Genomic DNA, 4,613 nt, shown 5'->3' with positions numbered 1-4,613 from the left:
CTCACGGTGGCCCCGTGGCGACAGGGACAGGCTCGGACCACGCACGGCACCGAGGTCACTTCCCTTGAGGTTCAGATGGGGCTGGTGCCCCAAGGAAAGTTCAGGCTTCCTTTTGGCAAAGAGCCTTCACAGGAACGACGCTGCGCGCTGGAAGTGGCAGGTGCTGCCTGGAAAATCTCAAAGCAGGCACAACAAACTGCAAGCCCTCTCTTAGTTTTTATGGAAAAGATGGTAACAAGTTTCAAAGGCAGCAAATAGCCCGAGGTCACCATTGCTAGTGGGCAAACCTGGAGCTGCTGTCCAGCGCTGTAAGAATAAAATCAGCTCATAGGCTTCAGCATTGGCATTTTGCACGCAGCAGGCACAATTTCACTGCATTCCTCAAAATAAAAAAAAACCGTAATTCCTCAAAATTTTTGGTGCTTGAATGGAATAAGGAGGGTTCATGAATAATAGGGAATTTATGTACTGGCTGTGAGCCCTGTCACACTCCATGAAAGAGGGACCCTACTCCAGCACTAGCGAAGTCTGCACACAGACAGAAATGCGTGGTTATGCAACAAGAGTGCAAGAGCCACGGGGCTCACGAGTTACAACCATAAACAAAACGTTTCATGCTGCTTTCACTAAGGCTCTACAAAGTCTCTCTTACATGTAAATTACACAGTAAAGGGAAATTTTGTTATATTTAAATTAGGGCACTCTGAAGCTGCCACAACCAGCCACCTACACTCAGCTCTCTGTGCGAGAAGGGGACTCTTCATCACAAAAATGATTAAGGAGCCAACTGGTTACAATTTTTGCAACTCTGGGATGAAATCTGGCTATTGAGCTTTCAGAGGAAACATTACTTCAGTAAGATATTAACCACTGTACATGCAAATAGACTTTCTCTCTTCCAATTCTAACCTGAGATGCAAAAATAATGCACCTTCCAGAGCCATTCCCAGACAAAATCCGGGTGCTGAAGCCTATCTTGAAATCAGTATAATCTGAACCAAAGATAAAAAGAGGCAGACCCAGCTTTCAATTGCTCACGTGGTTTCTGGGTGGTCTTTGTGTAAAGGACATTGCAAAAAGTGAAATGTTTTTTTTCACTGCCAAAAAAGTTGTTTCAAAATTGGCATTTCTAGCAGAGGTCTTAATGATTAAATAGTTTACTAACAGATTTCTTGCAGGGTTTTTACATGTTCAAACATAAGCTGACAACAGAAGTTTTGCAAAAGAGTTCTTTATAGCAGAACTGATAGTCTAAATATGCTGGAGACTAAATTTGCCTTTTGTACCTGGAATCAATCACATCAGGAACAGCCACTGCTAAAAAGGAGCCACGTATTTGTTTACAGGTTCTCTGGTGGGTCTCAGAGCTTCAGGGATGACTCGGTGCTGTGGTGTGGACGTTACCCTGGTTGGCTTGGGCTGCACCTCGTGTTAGTCCCCAGACTGTCCCCTGATGGACCACTCAGCCTCTTCAGAGCAGGCAGAAGCTGCTCCTGTGCCCAAGGAGCAATGCAGCAGGGTCACTCCAGTGTGATATAACAGCTCTTGGGCAGAGTGATGCCCTTCAAAGGCATCAGTCCTCTGGAGAGGCCAACCACCTTGATTAGAGGGTAATTACTGCAGCAGCACATGCCTCTGTGGGGATCCTATCTCCCTTCTTCACATTTCTCCCAAGAAGGGCTGGATGTAAAGGTTTAGGATGAGTCCTCACTCTGAGAACTCTCCAGCACAGCCACAGGTTCTGCTCTTTGTGAGGCCAGACCAACGCCCCTCCAACACACACAGAATGACCCCTCAGGCATCAAACCTGGCTTGGGAAACTGGGCTCTACCCTTGTCTGTCCTCTCCCTCCTGTAACCCCTCTGCCTCATTGAGACCTGCTGCTGGAAACCATTTCTGATTTGACAAAAGGTCAAAGACATAGGAGCAGCACATTTTTAACTACTGCAATAAGTTATAGAAACACCACAGTATAATTTCACCTTTCACGTTCTTTTTAAAGCTCACCCGTTTCAACTTGGGTTTGTTTTCCCCCCATGACAAACACATAGTTCCTACTCCTTCAGGCAGGCTCACCAGCTAACCTAACCCACTTTTTCACCTTTTGATATAAAGCTGACAAGCTGCAGAGAGATCTCTGGGGCCCAGAGGGCTCATTAGAACCCATCTTCTACCCTGCACAGCTTACCTGGGCCCTGGGAAACCAAATGCCCTGAGGGGTGGTTTACATTCTTTCAGATAAAGGTAGGGGCTGCTCCAAGACCAGCTGGCTTGCTTGAATCAGGTGTTGTGACTAACTCTGATCAAAAATCAGCAGTGAAACAAGGACCGGAAAACAGGGCATCATCTAAACCTCACCTTCTGCACAAACACACCCAGTGCTGGAAGGTTTGAGAAAGCCCCAACATGCTCCAAGCTCATGCTCATGCATTTTCCCAGCTCCAACAGGCTCCAAGGTCACCAGCTTTGCGAGTCAAGCATTGCTGTGCACCAGCATCAAGCCCCTCTTGCTTTGAGACAGAATGAGCACGTGTCTCATCCCAACCACTACCCGGGATTACAATGAATTCCATTTGTTTAGCAACATTTTCATGGCGCTTTAACGCAAGCCATATCTTGGAGGAAATTTTCTGATGTGCTGAAGTAGTCCTGGATAGTTTTGTGTACACCTAGAAACGGCTTTTCTCTCTGCCGTAGTGGAACGAGTCTTTCCCCAGGCAAAGGGGAAGTGCTGCCTCCTCCCCTGCCCCAGCTGCACGTCAGATCTCTCTGAGCTGAAACCGAAAGTGGCTCCGTTCCTGCTGAAGGAAAATAAATGCTGCTACCACCCAGTGGAAAGTCATCTCACAGCCAGGATCCCTGGGTGCTTCACAAAACTTTGGCCAAGTGAACTTTGCAAAGACTAATCCCAAACATCCCTATGGCCACAAAGTTTCCCGTTCTTATCCTGCTGAGTTCATCCTTGTAGACACAAGAATTCTTAAATTTGAAGACAAAAACCTAGAAGGTTTGAATGCTTTTATTTGAATTTTTATACAGCAATACAAATTATACAGATTCGTTACAGTACAGATTTTGCAGGGGTTTATAGAGGTACTTTGTGAGTTTTTGGTTTATTTAAAAGAAAGAGGCAGATCTCGGGAGCACGGTGACATGAACAAAACAATCTTGTGGTAGGAAGCAAATCCTGACCACAGGGAACACTAACCTGGCTGAAACCTACTGGGCAGAAACGTGGTGGCAACATTCCCAGCAATAACATCCCAAAAACATCAACCCTGGGATACTCTAGAGCTTTACACAGGAATTGGTGAGCACACAGGTAACAGGGTTGTTCCTGTTAACGCTGAAAGTCCTCAAAGCCCTTGGATGTACTTTGCTGCAGAGGGGACAGAAGTGAGGGAAGCTGATGTCACACTGAACCTGCTGTTGAGCAGGTGATGTCACAGAACAGAGTTGTTGACACGATGGAAAAGGAAACCAGAAAATGCTTTAGATTTAGTCACTCAAACAGGTACAGTAAGATGAGGAACACGATTTAAGACCTAATAACGCTGCCTCCATGTGCACACCAAGACACCGCATGCGCCACCAGAACCTAATGGCTCGTGTCTTGTGTCCATCTCGGGTTCCTGTGAGCAGACTCAGGAGAACAGCAGAGCTTCCCTGGAGGGGCTGAACAGATAATGTCATCAAGGTATTGCTATTACTAATGTGCATCAGGCTTGAGAGTCAAGTGTCTGGCACTGAAGGATTAAAGCCTTTCAGCAGGCAGGGTCAAAAATATGATTACACCATCCTAAGTGCTTCTATTCAGTTTGGTTTAATACTGCTATAGCAAGTGCTATCACAAACAACAGAATAAATTACAAATTATATAAATAAAATGTATGCACCAAATAAAAGATATCTCTCTGCCAGTTTGAATATACTTCGTTCCTGCAGTGGGTAAGTGGCATTTAAGAGGAGGGAGTCAACTACCAGATGAGAAAATTCCACTCTCAGCTGGAAATCAAATTCCTTTCCAGTCACAGAAACTCCCTTTTCTAAAAATTTAACACAAGCAACACCAACTAAATTGCATCCCGAGAATCCGTCCCAGGGAAGCCCTTGAAAGGTACAAAGGTAACTGATTCTACACTAGAATGTGCTGGAATAGGCAAGCGGTCCCTTTCCCTCAGAGCGTTTGCACTCCACTGGTAGTGAAACAAAGAAACCACCAGAATGTAGAACATAACACAGATTTCAAGATGCTCAATGATAACAGCTGCTCTTGCTGTGAGTGCGAATAACCACGAGACGGCTTCTGCGCACAGAGAGGGAACGGGGTCGGTACAGAAAACCTGTGACTATGCCTTGGAGCCAACCTGACACACAGAGCCGCTGTCCAAAACACACCCAGGAAAACAGGGGGATTCCAGCAAAGTCACTCCAAGCAGATTTGTCCAAAGTAGCAGGACAAGGACTGCTCTGCAAGCTGCAACACGCGAGCGCTCTGATTGAAGGGGCTGCACGTGCATTCCAAAATCTGCTGGCTTTAATATTAAATCTTTCCTACAAAGAGGAAAGGTTGGTTGCAACATTACAGGATTTGCTCTAAAATTCTCACAGTT

Source organism: Corvus moneduloides, chromosome 20 (genome assembly GCF_009650955.1).
Source record: "Corvus moneduloides isolate bCorMon1 chromosome 20, bCorMon1.pri, whole genome shotgun sequence".
In the NCBI taxonomy this organism is placed as follows: domain Eukaryota; kingdom Metazoa; phylum Chordata; class Aves; order Passeriformes; family Corvidae; genus Corvus; species Corvus moneduloides.
The sequence above is the reverse complement of the archived record's forward strand: the minus strand, read 5'-3'. Positions refer to the sequence as shown.